The following is a 14,335-nucleotide window of genomic DNA, read 5'->3' as shown; positions in this document are numbered from 1 at the left end:
TGTATGTCTTTGTGACTTGGTGTCATTGTATGTGTTTGTTACTTGGTGTCAGTGTATGTCAAAATACTTGGTGTAAGTGTATGTCTTTGTTACTTGGTGTAATTGTCTGTCTTTGTTACTTGGTGTCAGTGTATGTCTTTGTTACTTGGTGTAAGTGTGTGTCTGTGTTACTGGGTATCAGTGTATGTCTTTGTTACTTGGTGTCAGTGTATGTCTGTGTTACTTGCTGTAAGTATGTGTCTGTGTTACTGGGTATCAGTGTATGTCTTTGTGACTTGGTGTCATTGTATGTGTTTGTTACTTGGTGTCAGTTTATGTCAAAATACTTGGTGTAAGTGTATGTCTTTGTTACTTGGTGTCAGTGTATGTCTTTTTTACTGGGTGTCAGTGTGTGTCTGTGTTACTTGGTGTCAGTGTATGTCTGTGTTACTGGGTGTCAGTGTATGTCTTTGTTACTGGGTGTCAGTGTGTGTCTGTGTTACTGGGCATAAGTGTATGTCTTTGTGACTTGGTGTCAGTGTATGTTTTTTTACTGGCTGTCAGTGTGTGTCTGTGTTACTTGGTGTCAGTGTATGTCTTTGTTACTGTGTATCAGTGTTTCTCTGTGTTACTGGGTGTCAGTGTGTGTTTGTTTGTGTTACTGGGTGTCAGTGTGTGTCTTTGTGACTTGGTGTCAGTGTCTGTCTCTGTTACTTGGTGTAAGTGTGTGTCTTTGTTACTGGGTGTCAGTGTATGTCTTTGTTACTTGGTGTAAATGTGTGTCTGTGTTACTGGGGGTCAGTGTATGTCTTTGTGACTTGGTGTCAGTGTATGTTTTAATACTTGGTGTAAGTGTATGTCTTTGTTACTTGGTGAAATTGCCTGTCTTTGTTACTTGGTGTAAGTGTATGTCTTTGTTACTGGGTGTCAGTGTATGTCTTTGTTACTTGGTGTAAGTGTGTGTCTGTGTTACTTGATGTAAGTGTGTGTCTGTGTTACTGGGTATCAGTGTATGTCTTTGTTACTTTGTGTCAGTGTATGTCAGAATACTTGGTGTAAGTGTATGTCTTTGTTACGTGGTGTCAGTGTGTGCCTGTGTTACTTGGTGTCAGTGTATGTCTTTGTGACTTGGTGTCAGTGCGTGTCTGTGTTACTGGGTGTCAGTGTATGTCTTTGTTACTGTATATCAGTGTTTCTCTGTGTTACTGGGCGTCAGTGTGAGTTAGTTTGTGTTACTGGGTATCAGTGTATGTCTTTGTGACTTGGTGTCAGTGCGTGTCTGTGTTACTGGGTGTCAGTGTATGTCTTTGTTACTTGGTGTCAGTGTGTGTCTGTGTTCCTGGGTGTCAGTGAATGTCTTTGTTACTGGGTGTCAGTGTATGTCTTTGTTACTTGGTGTAAGTGTGTGTCTGTGTTACTTGATGTAAGTGTGTGTCTGTGTTACTTTGTGTCAGTGTATGTCAAAATACTTGGTGTAAGTGTATGTCTTTGTTACTGTATATCAGTGTTTCTCTGTGTTACTGGGCGTCAGTGTGAGTTAGTTTGTGTTACTGGGTATCAGTGTATGTCTTTGTGACTTGGTATCAGTGTGTGTCTGTGTTACTTGGTGTTAGTGTGTGCCTTTGTTACTTGGTGTCCGTGTGTGTCTGTGTTACTGGGTGTAAGTGTATGTCTTTGTTACTTGGTGTCAGTGTATGTCTTTGTTACTTGGTGTCCGTGTGTGTCTGTGTTACTGGGTGTCAGTGTATGTCTTTGTTCCTTGTTGTCAGTGTATGTCAAAATAATTGGTGTAAGTGTATGTCTTTGTTACTTGGTGCAATTGTCTGTCTTTGTTACTTGGTGTCAGTGCATGTCTGTGTAACTGGGTGTCAGTGTGTGTCTGTGACACTAGGTGTCAGTATTTAGTTTAGTTCAGAGATACAGTCCCTTCGGCCCACCGAGTCTGTGCCGAAAATCAACCAACCATTTCTACTAATCCTACACGAATCCCATATTCCAATAACATCCCCCCCGGTCCCTATATATTTCCCTACCAGCTGCCTATACAAGGGGCAATTTATAATGGCCAATTAACCTATCAACCTGCAAGTCTTTGGCATGTGGGAGGAAACCGGAGCACCCGGAGGAAACCCACGCAGACACAGGGAGAACTTGCAAACTCCGCACAGGCAGTACCCAGAATCGAACCCGGGTCACTGGAGCTGTGAGGCTGCAGTGCTAACCACTGCGCCACTGTGCCGCCCAGTGTGTGTCTGTGTTACTGGGTGTCAGTGGATGTCTTTGTTACTTGGTGTCAGTGTGTGTCTGTGTTACTGGGTGTCAGTGTATGTCTTTGTTACTTGGTGTAAGTGTGTGTCTTCGTTACTTGGTGTCAGTGTGTGTCTGTGTTCCTGGGTGTCAGTGAATGTCTTTATTACTTGGTGTAAGTGTGTGTCTGTGTTACTGGGTAACAGTGTATGTCTTTGTTACTTGGTGTCAGTGTATGTCTGTGTTACTTGCTGTAAGTGAGTGTCTTTGTTACTGGGTATCAGTGTATGTCTTTGTGACTTGGTGTCATTGTATGTCTTTGTTACGTGGTGTCAGTGTATGTCAAAATACTTGGTGTAAGTGTATGTCTTTGTTACTTGGTGTAATTGTCTGTCTTTGTTACTTGGTGTCATTGTATGTCTGTGTTACTTGGTGTAAGTGTGTCTTCGTTGCTGGGCATCAGCGTATGTCTTTGTGACTTGGTGTCAGTGTATGTCTTTTTTACTGGGTGTCAGTGTGTGTCTGTGTTACTTGGTGTCAGTGTATGTCTGTGTTACTGGGTGTCAGTGTATGTCTTTGTTACTGGGTGTCAGTGTTTGTCTGTGTTACTGGGCATCAGTGTATGTCTTTGTGACTTGGTGTCAGTGTATGTTTTTTTACTGGCTGTCAGTGTGTGTCTGTGTTACTTGGTGTCAGTGTATGTCTTTGTTACTGTGTATCAGTGTTTCTCTGTGTTACTGGGTGTCAGTGTGTGTTTGTTTGTGTTACTGGGTGTCAGTGTGTGTCTTTGTGACTTGGTGTCAGTGTATGTCTCTGTTACTTGGTGTAAGTGTGTGTCTTTGTTACTGGGTGTCAGTGTATGTCTTTGTTACTTGGTGTAAATATGTGTCTGTGTTACTGGGGGTCAGTGTATGTCTTTGTTACTTGGTGTCAGTGTGTGTCTGTGTTCCTGGGTGTCAGTGTATGTCTTTGTTACTTGGTGTAAGTGTGTGTTACTGGGTGTCAGTGTATGTCTTTGTTACTTGGTGTAAGTGTGTGTCTTTGTTACTTGGTGTCAGTGTGTGTCTGTGTTCCTGAGTGTCAGTGTATGTCTTTGTTAGTGTGCATCAGTGTATGTTACTGGGTGTCAGTGTGTGTCTGTGACACTAGGTGTCAGTATTTAGTTTAGTTTAGAGATACAGCACTGAAACAGGCCCTTCGGCCCACCGAGTCTGTGCCGACCATCAACCACCCATTTATCCTAATCCTACACGAATCCCATATTCCAATAACATCCCCACCGGTCCCTTTATATTTCTTTACCACCTACCTATACTAGGGGCAATTTATGACGGCCAATTAACCTATCAACCTGCATGTCTTTGGCATGTGGGAGGAAACCGGAGCACCCGGAGGAAACCCACGCAGACACAGGGAGAACTTGCAAACTCCGCACAGGCAGTATCCAGAATCGAACCCGGTCCCATGGAGCTGTGAGGCTGCACTGCTAACCACTGCGCCACTGAGCCTCCCAGTGTGTGTCTTTGTTACTGTGTGTCAGTGTGTGGCTTTGTGACTTGGTGTCAGTGTATGTCTTTGTTACTTGGTGTAATTGTCTGTCTTTGTTGCTTGGTGTCATTGTATGTCTTTGCTACTTGGTGTCAGTGGGTGTCTGTGTTACTGGGGATCAGTGTATGTCTTTGTGACTTGGTATCAGTGTATGTGTTTGTGACTTGGTGTCAGTGTATGACTTTGTTACTTGGTGTCTGTGTGTGTCTGTGTTACTGGGTATCAGTGTACGTCTTTGTTACTGGGTGTCAGTGTGTGTCTGTGTGACTGGGTGTCAGTGTGTGTCTTTATGACTTGGTGTCAGTGTGTGTCCGTGTTACTGGGTGTCAGTGTGTTTGTTTGTGTTACTGGGTGTCAGTGTGTGTCTGTGTTACTTGGTGTATGTGTGTGTCTTTGTTACTTGTTGTCCGTGTGTGTCTGTGTTACTGGGTGTCATTGTATGTCTTTGTTACTGGGTGTCAGAGTATGTCTGTTTGACTTGGTGTAAGTGTGTGTCTTTGTTACATCGTGTAATTGTCTGTCTTTGTTACTTGGTGTCAGTGTGTGTCTGTGTTACTGGGTGTCAGTGTGTGTCTTTGTGACTTGGTGTCTGTGTATGTCTTTGTTACTTGGTGTAAGTGTGTGTCTGTGTTACTTGGTGTCAGTGCATGTCAAAATACTTGGTGTCAGTGCATGTCTTTGTTACCTGGTGTAATTGTCCGTCTTTGTTACTTGGTGTAAGTGTGTGTCCTTGTTACTTGGATTAAGTGTGTGTATTTGTTACTTGGTGTCAGTGTATGTCTTTGCTACTTGGTGTCAGTGTGTTTCTGTGTTCCTGGGTGTCAGTGAATGTCTTTGTTACTGTGTATCAGTGTGTGTTACTGGGTGTCAGTGTATGTCTTTGTTACTGGGTGTCAGTGTATGCCTTTGTTACTTGGTGTAAGTGTGTGTCTGTGTTACTGGGTATCAGTGTCTGTCTTTGTTACTATGTGTAAGTGTGTGTCTGTGTTACTGGGTATCAGTGTATGTCTTTGTTACTTGGTGTCAGTGTATGTCTTTGTGACTTGGTGTCATTGTATGTCTTTGTTACTTGGTGTCAGTGTATGTCAAAATACTTGCTGTAAGTGTGTGTCTGTGTTACTGGGTATCAGTGTATGTCTTTGTGACATGGTGTCATTCTATCTCTTTGTTACTTGGTGTCAGTGTATGTCAAAATACTTGGTGTAAGTGTATGTCTTATTGACTGGGTGTAATTGTCTGTCTTTGTTACTTGGTGTCAGTGTATGTCTTTGTTACTTGGTGTCAGTGTATGTCTATGTTACTTGCTGTCAGTGTATGTCAAAATACTTGGTGTAAGTGTATGTCTTTGTTACTTGGTGTAATTGTCTGTCTTTGTTACTTGGTGTCAGTGTATGTCTGTGTTACTTGGTGAAAGTGTGTGTCTTTGTTACTGGGCATCAGCGTCTGTCTTTGTGACTTGGTGTCTGTGTATGTCTTTTTTACTGGGTGTCAGTGTGTGTCTGTGTTACTTGGTGTCAGTGTATGTCTGTGCTACTGGGTGTCAGTGTATGTCTTTGTGACTGGGTGTCAGTGTGTGTCTGTGTTACTGGGCATCAGTGTATGTCTTTGTGACTTGGTGTCAGTGTATGTTTTTTTATTGGGTGTCAGTGTGTGTCTGTGTTACTTGGTGTCAGTGTATGTCTTTGTTACTGTGTATCAGTGTTTCTCTGTTTTACTGGGTGTCAGGGTGTGTTTGTTTGTGTTACTGGGTGTCAGTGTGTGTCTTTGTGACTTGGTGTCAGTGTATGTCTTTGTTACTTGGTGTAAGTGTGTGTCTTTGTTACTTTGTGTCAGTGTATGTCAAAATACTTTGTGTAAGTGTATGTCTTTGTTACTTTGTGTAATTGTCTGTCTTTGTTACTTGGTGTAAGTGTACTTCTTTGTTACTTGGTGTCAGTGTATGTCTGTGTGACTTGGTGTAAGTGTGTGTCTTTGTTACTTCGTGTAATTGTCTGTCTTTGTTACTTGGTGTCAGTGTGTGTCTGTGTTACTGGGTGTCAGTGTGTGTCTTTGTGACTTGGTGTCAGTGTATGTCTGTGTTACTTGGTGTCAGTGCAAGTCAAAATACTTGGTGTCAGTGTATGTCTTTGTTACCTGGTGTAATTGTCTGTCTTTGTTACTTGGTGTAAGTGTGTGTCTTTGTTACTTGGATTAAGTGTGTGTATTTGTTACTTGGTGTCAGTGTATGTCTTTGTTACTTGGTGTCAGTGTATGTCTTTGTTACTTGGTGTCAGTGTATGTCAAAATACGTGGTGTAAGTGTATGTCTTTGTTACTTGGTGTAATTGTCTGTCTTTGTTACTTGGTGACAGTGTCTGTCTGTGTTACTTGGTGTAAGTGTGTGTCTTTGTTACTGGGCATCAGCGTATGACTTTGTGACTTGGTGTCAGTGCTTGTCTTTTTTACTGTGTGTCAGTGTGTGTCTGTGTTACTTGGTGTCAGTGTATGTCTTTGTTACTGTGTATCAGTGTTTCTCTGTGTTACTGGGTGTCAGTATGTGTTTGTTTGTTGCACTGGGTGTCAGTGTGTGTCTGTGACACTAGGTGTCAGTATTTAGTTTAGTTTAGAGAGACAGCACTGAAACAGGCCCTTCGGCCCCCGAGACTTTGCCGACCATCAACAACCCATTTATACTAATCCTACAATAATCCCGTATTCCTATCACATCCCCACCGGTCCCTATATATTTCCCTACCACCTACCTATGCTCGGGGCAATTTATAATGGCCAATTAACCTATCAACCTGCCAGTCTTTGGCATGTGGGAGGAAACCGGAGCACCCGGAGGAAACCCACGCAGACACAGGGAGAACTTGCAAACTCCGCACAGGCAGTACCCAGAATCGAACCCGGGTCCCTGGAGATGTGAGGCTGCGGTGCTAACCACTGCGCCAAAGTGCCCCCACCACCCCCCCCCCCCCCCCCCCCCCGAAGTGTGTGCCTGTGTTACTGGGTATCAGTGTATGTCTGTGTTACTTGGTGTCAGTGTGTTTGTTTGTGTTACTGGGTGTCAGTGTGTGTCTGTGTTACTTGTTGTAAGTGTGTGTCATTGTTACTTGGTGTCCGTGTGTGTCTGTGTTACTGGGTGTCAGAGTATGTCTTTGTTACTGGGTGTCAGTGTGTGTCTGTATTACTGGATGTAAGTTTGTGTCTGCGTTACTGGGTATCAGTGTATGTCTTTGTTACTTGGTGTCAGTGTATGTCAAAATACTTGGTGTCAGTGTATGTCTTTGTTACTTGGTGTAATTGTCTGTCTTTGTTACTTGGTTTCAGTGTATGTCTGTGTTACTTGGTGTAAGTGTGTGTCTTTCTTACTTGGTGTAAGTGTATGTCTTTGTTACTTGTTGTCAGTGTATGTCTTTGTTACTTGGTGTCAGTGTGTGTCTGTGTTACTGGGTGTAAGTGTGTGTCTGCGTTACTGGGTATCAGTGTATGTCTTTGTAACTTGGTGTCAGTGTATGTCAAAATACTTGGTGTCAGTGTATGTCTTTGTTACTTGGTGTAATTGTCTGTCTTTGTTACTTGGTTTCAGTGTCTGTCTGTGTACTTGGTGTAAGTGTGGGTCTTTGTTACTGGGCATCAGTGTATGTCTTTGTGACTTGGTATCAGTGTATGCCTTTGTGACTTGGTGTCAGTGTATGTCTTTTTTACTGGGTGTCAGTGTGTGTCTGTGTTACTTGGTATCAGTGTATGTCTTTGTTACTGTGTATCAGTGTTTCTCTGTGTTACTGTGTGTCAGTGTGTGTTTGTTTGTGTTACTGGGTGTCAGTGTGTGTCTGTGACACTAGGTGTCAGTATTTAGTTTAGTTTAGAGAGACAGCACTTAAACAGGCCCTTCGGCCCACCGAGTCTGTGCCGACCATCAACAACCCATTTATACGAATCCTACACTAATCCCATATTCCTAACACATCCCCACCTATCCCTATATATTTCCGTACCACCTACCTATGCTAGGGGCAATTTGTGTTGGCCAATTAACCTATCAACCTGCAAGACTTTGGCATGTGGGAGGAAACCGGAGCACCGGGAGGAAACCCACGCAGACACAGGGAGAACATGCAAACTCCGCACAGGCAGCACCCAGAATCGAACCCGGGTCCCTGGAGCTGTGAGGCTGCGGTGCTAAACACTGCGCCAAAGAGCACCCCCCCCCTCCCCCCCCCCCCCCCCCCCCCCCCCGCCACAGTGTGTGCCTGTGTTACTGAGTATCAGTGTCTGTCTTTTTTTACATGGCGTAAGTCTGTGTCTGTGTTACTGGGTCTCAGTGCATGTCTTTTTTACTGGGTGTCAGTGTATGTCAAAATACTTGGTGTAATTGTCTGTCTTTGTTACTTGGTGTCAGTGTATGTCTGTGTTACTTGGTGTAAGTGTGTGTCTTTGCTACTTGGTGTAAGTGTATATCTTTGTTACTTGGTGTCAGTGTATGTCTTTGTTACTTGGTGTCAGTGTGTGTCTGTGTTACTGGGCGTCAGTGTATGTCTTTGTGACTTGGTATCAGAGTATGTCTTTGTGACTTGGTGTCAGTGTGTGTCTGTGTTACTTGGTGTAAGTGTGTGTCTTTGTTACTTGGTGTCCGTGTGTGTCTCTGTTACTGGGTGTCAGTGTATGTCTTTGTTACTGGGTGTCAGTGTATGTCTTTGTTACTTGGTGTAAGTGTGTGTCTGTGTTACTTGGTGTCAGTGTGTGTCTTTTTACTTGGTGTAAGTGTGTGTCTGTGTAACTGGGTATCAGTGCATGTCTTTGTTACTTGGTGTCAGTGAATGTCTGTGTTACTTGGTGTAAGTGTGTATCTGTGTTACTGGGTATCAATGTATGTCTTTGTTACTTGGTGTCAGTGTATGTCAAAATACTTGGTGTAAGTGTATGTCTTTGTTACTTGGTGTAATTGTCTGTCTTTGTTACTTGGTGTCAGTGTGTGTCAAAATACTTGGTGTAAGTGTATGTCTTTGTTACTTGGTGTAATTGTCTGCCTTTGTTACTTGGTGTCAGTGTATGTCTGTGTTACTTGTTGTAAGTGTGTGTCTTTGTTACTTGGTGTAAGTGTATGTCTTTGTTACTTGGTGTAAGTGTGTGTCTGTGTTACTGGGTATCAGTGCATGACTTTGTTACTTGGTGTAAGTGTGTGTCTTTGTTACTTGGTGTATGTGTGTGTTTATGTTACTGGGTATCAGTGTATGTCTTTTTGACTTGGTGTCAGTGTATGTCTTTGTTACTGGGTGTCAGTGTGTGGCTTTGTGACTTGGTGTCAGTATATGCCTTTGTTACTTGGTGTAATTGTCTGTCTTTGTTGCTTGGTGCCTGTGTATGTCTTTGCTACTTGGTGTCAGTGGGTGTCTGTGTTACTGGGTATCAGTGTATGTCTTTGTGACTTGGTATCAGTGTATGTGTTTGTAATTTGGTGTCAGTGTATGACTTTGTTACTTGGTGTCTGTGTGTGTCTGTGTTCCTGGGTATCAGTGTACTTATTTGTTACTGGGTGTCAGTGTGTGTCTGTGTTACTGGGTGTCAGTGTATGTCTTTGTGACTTGGTGTCATTGTGTGTCCGTGTTACTGGGTGTCAGTGTGTTAGTTTGTGTTACTGGGTGTCAGTGTGTGTCTGTGTTACTTGGTGTATGTGTGTGTCTTTGTTACTTGGTGTCCGTGTGTGTCTGTGTTACTGGGTGTCATTGTATGTCTTTGTTACTGGGTGTCATTGTATGTCTTTGTTACTGGGTGTCAGAGTATGTCTGTGTTACTTGGTGTCAGTGTATGTCTGTGTGACTTGGTGTAAGTGTGTGTCTTTGTTACTTCGTGTAATTGTCTGTCTTTGTTACTTGGTGTCAGTGTGTGTCTGTGTTCCTGGGTGTCAGTGAATGTCTTTGTTACTGTGTATCAGTGTGTGTTACTGGGTGTCAGTGTATGTCTTTGTTACTGGGTGTCAGTGTATGCCTTAGTTACTAGGTGTAAGTGTGTGTCTGTGTTACTGGGTATCAGTGTATGTCTGTGTTACTTGCTGTAAGTGCGTGTCTGTGTTACTGGGTATCAGTGTATGTCTTTGTGACTTGGTGTCATTGTATGTCTTTGTTACTTGGTGTCAGTGGATGTCTTTGTTACTTGGTGTCAGTGTATGTCAAAATACTTGGTGAAAGTGTATGTCTTTGTTACTTGGTGTAATTGTCTGTCTTTGTTACTTGGTGTCAGTGTATGTCTGTGTTACTTGGTGTAAGTGTGTGTCTTTGTTACTGGGCATCAGCGTATGTCTTTGTGACTTGGTGTCTGTGTATGTCTTTTTTACTGGGTGTCAGTGTGTGTCTGTGTTACTTGGTGTCAGTGTATGTCTGTGTTACTGGGTGTCAGTGTATGTCTTTGTTACTGGGTGTCAGTGTATGTCTTTGTTACTTGGTGTAAGTGTGTGTCTCTGTTACTGGGTATCAGTGTCTGTCTTTTTTACTTGGTGTAAGTGTGTGTCTGTGTTACTGGGTATCAGTGCATATGTTTGTTACTTGGTGTCAGTGTATGTCTGTGTTACTTGGTGTAAGTGTGTGTCTGTGTTACTGGTTATCAGTGTATGTCTTTGTTACTTGGTGTCAGTGCATGTCAAAATATTTGGTGTAAATGTATGTCTTTGTTACTTGCTGTAATTGTCTGTCTTTGTTACTTGGTGTCAGTGTGTTTGTTTGTGTTACTGGGTGTCAGTGTGTGTCTGTGTTACTTGGTGTCAGTGTGTGATTGTTACTTGGTGTCCGTGTGTGTCTGTGTTACTGGGTGTCAGTGTATGTCTTTGTTACTGGGTGTCAGTGTATGTCTTTTTACTTGTTGTCAGTGTGTGTCTGTGTTACTGGGTATCAGTGTCTGTCTTTTTTACTTGGTGTAAGTGTGTGTCTGTGTTACTGGGTATCAGTGCATGTCTTTGTTACTTGGTGTCAGTGTATGTCTGTATTACTTGGTGTATGTGTGTGTCTTTGTTACTTGGTGTCAGTGTATGTCTTTGTTACTTGGTGTCAGTGTGTGTCTGTGTGACTTGATATCAGTGTCTGTCTTTGTGACTAGGTGTCAGTGTATGTCTTTTTTACTGGGTGTCAGTGTGTGTCTGTCTTACTTTGTGTCAGTGTATGTCTTTGTTACTGTGTATCAGTGTTTCTCTGTGTTCCTGGGTGTCAGTGTGTGTTTGTTTGTGTTACTGGGTGTCAGTGTGTGTCTGTGACACTAGGTGTCAGTATTTAGTTTAGTTCAGAGAGACAGCACTTAAACAGGCCCTTCGGCCCACCGAGTCTGTGCCGACCATCAACCACCCATTTATACGAATCCTACACTAATCCCGTATTCCTATCTCATCCCCACCTATCCCTATATATTTCCCGACCACCTACCTATGCTAGGGGCAATTTATGATGGCCAATTAACCTATCAACCTGCAAGTCTTTGGCATGTGGGAGGAAACCGGAGCACCGGGAGGAAACCGGAGCAGACACAGGGAGAACTTGCAAACTCCGCACAGGCAGTACCCGGAATCGAACCCGGGTCCCTGGAGCTGTGAGGCTGCGGTGCTAACCACTGCGCCAATGTGCCCTCCCACCCCAGTGTGTGCCTGTGTTACTGGGTATCAGTGTATGTCTTTGTTACTTTGTGTCAGTGTATGTTTGGGTTACTGGGTGTCAGTGTGTGTCTATGTTACTTGGTGTAAGAGTGTGTCTTTGTTACTTGGTGTCCGTGTGTGTCTGTGTTACTGGGTGTCAGAGAATGTCTTTGTTACTGGGTGTCAGTGTGTGTCTGTGTTACTGGCTGTAAATGTGTGTCTGCGTTACTGGGTATCAGTGTATGTCTTTGTTACTTGGTGTCAGTGTATGTCAAAATACTTGGTGTCAGTGTATGTCTTTGTTACTTGGTGTAATTGTCTGTCTTTGTTACTTGGTTTCATTGTATGTCTGTGTTACTTGGTGTAAGTGTGTGTCTTTGTTACTTGGTGTAAGTGTATGTCTTTGTTACTTGGTGTCAGTGTATGTCTTTGTTACTTGGTGTCATTGTGTGTCTGTGTTACTGGGTGTAAGTGTGTGTCTGCGTTACTGGGTATCAGTGTATGTCTTTGTTACTTGGTGTCAGTGTATGTCAAAATACTTGGTGTCAGTGTATGTCTTTGTTACTTGGTGTAATTGTCTGTCTTTGTTACTTGGTTTCAGTGTATGTCTGTGTTACTTGGTGTAAGTGTGGGTCTTTGTTACTGGGCATCAGTGTATGTCTTTGTGACTTGGTATCAGTGTATGTCTTTGTGACTTGGTGTCAGTGTATGTCTTTTTTACTGGGTGTCAGTGTGTGTCTGTGTTACTTGGTATCAGTGTATGTCTTTGTTACTGTGTATCAGTGTTTCTCTGTGTTACTGGGTGTCAGTGTGTGTTTGTTTGTGTTACTGGGTGTCAGTGTGTGTCTGTGACACTAGGTGTCAGTATTTAGTTTAGTTTAGAGAGACAGCACTTAAACAGGCCCTTCGGACCACCGAGTCTGTGCCGACCATCAACAACCCATTTATACGAATCCTCCACTAATCCCATATTCCTATCACATCCCCACCTATCCCTATATATTTCCGTACCACCTACCTATGCTAGGGGCAATTTGTGATGGCCAATTAACCTATCAACCTGCAAGTCTTTGGCATGTGGGAGGAAACCGGAGCACCGGGAGGAAACCCACGCAGACACAGGGAGAACATGCAAACTCCGCACAGGCAGTGCCCAGAATCGAACCCGGGTCCCTGGAGCTGTGAGGCTGCGGTGCTAAACACTGCGCCAAAGAGCACCCCCCCTCCTCCCCCGCCACAGTGTGTGCCTGTGTTACTGGGTATCAGTGTCTGTCTTTGTTACTTGGTGTCAGTGTGTGTCTGTGTTACTGGGTATCAGTGTATGTCTTTGTTACTTGGTGTCAGTGTATGTCAAAATATTTGGTGTAATTGTCTGTCTTTGTTACTTGGTGTCAGTGTATGTCTGTGTTACTTGGTGTAAGTGTGTGTCTTTGCTACCTGGTGTAAGTGTATATCTTTGTTACTTGGTGTCAGTGCATGTCTTTGTTACTTGGTGTCAGTGTGTGTCTGTGTTACTGGGCGTCAGTGTATGTCTTTGTGACTTGGTATCAGAGTATGTCTTTGTGACTTGGTGTCAGTGTATGTCTGTGTTACTTGGTGTCAGTGTGTTTGTTTGTGTTACTGGGTGTCAGTGTGTGTCTGTGTTACTTGGTGTAAGTGTGTGTCTTTGTTACTTGGTGTCCGTGTGTGTCTCTGTTACTGGGTGTCAGTGTATGTCTTTGTTACTGGGTGTCAGTGTATGTCTTTGTTACTTGGTGTAAGTGTGTGTCTGTGTTACTGGGTATCTGTGTCTGTCTTTTTACTTGATGTAAGTGTGTGTCTGTGTAACTGGGTATCAGTGCATGTCTTTGTTACTTGGTGTCAGTGAATGTCTGTGTTACTTGGTGTAAGTGTGTGTCTGTGTTACTGGGTATCAATGTATGTCTTTGTTACTTGGTGTAATTGTCTGTCTTTGCTACTTGGTGTCAGTGTGTGTCAAAATACTTGGTGTAAGTGTATGTCTTTGTTACTTGGTGTAATTGTCTGCCTTTGTTACTTGGTGTCAGTGTATGTCTGTGTTACTTGGTGTAAGTGTGTGTCTTTGTTACTTGGTGTAAGTGTATGTCTTTGTTACTTGGTGTAAGTGTGTGTCTGTGTTACTGGGTATCAGTGCATGACTTTGTTACTTGGTGTAAGTGTGTGTCTTTGTTACTTGGTGTATGTGTGTGTTTATGTTACTGGGTATCAGTGTATGTCTTTTTGACTTGGTGTCAGTGTATGTCTTTGTTACTGGGTGTCAGTGTGTGGCTTTGTGACTTGGTGTCAGTATCTGTCTTTGTTACTTGGTGTAATTGTCTGTCTTTGTTGCTTGGTGTCTGTGTATGTCTTTGCTACTTGGTGTCAGTGGGTGTCTGTGTTACTGGGTATCAGTGTATGTCTTTGTGACTTGGTATCATTGTATGTGTTTGTAACTTGGTGTCAGTGTATGACTTTGTTACTTGGTGTCTGTGTGTGTTTGTGTTCCTGGGTATCAGTGTACGTCTTTGTGACTTCGTGTCAGTGTGTGTCCGTGTTACTGGTTGTCAGTGTGTTTGTTTGTGTTACTGGGTATCAGTGTGTGTCTGTGTTACTTCGTGTATGTGTGTGTGTTTGTTACTTGGTGTCCGTGTGTGTCTGTGTTACTGGGTGTCATTGTATGTCTTTGTTACTGGGTGTCAGAGTATGTCTTTGTTACTTGGTGTAAGTGTGTGTCTGTTTCACTGGGTATTAGTGTCTGTCTTTGTTACTTGGTGTAAGTGTGTGTCTGTGTTACTTGGTGTCAGTGTATGTCTGTGTGACTTGGTGTAAGTGTGTGTCTTTGTTACTTCGTGTAATTGTCTGTCTTTGTTACTTGGTGTCAGTGTGTGTCTGTGTTACTGGGTGTCAGTGTATGTCTTTGTTACTTGTTGTAAGTGTGTGTCTTCGTTACTTGGTGTCAGTGTGTGTC

Source organism: Heterodontus francisci, unplaced genomic scaffold (assembly GCF_036365525.1).
Source record: "Heterodontus francisci isolate sHetFra1 unplaced genomic scaffold, sHetFra1.hap1 HAP1_SCAFFOLD_57, whole genome shotgun sequence".
NCBI classification, from domain to species: domain Eukaryota; kingdom Metazoa; phylum Chordata; class Chondrichthyes; order Heterodontiformes; family Heterodontidae; genus Heterodontus; species Heterodontus francisci.
This window is presented reverse-complemented; position numbering follows the sequence as displayed.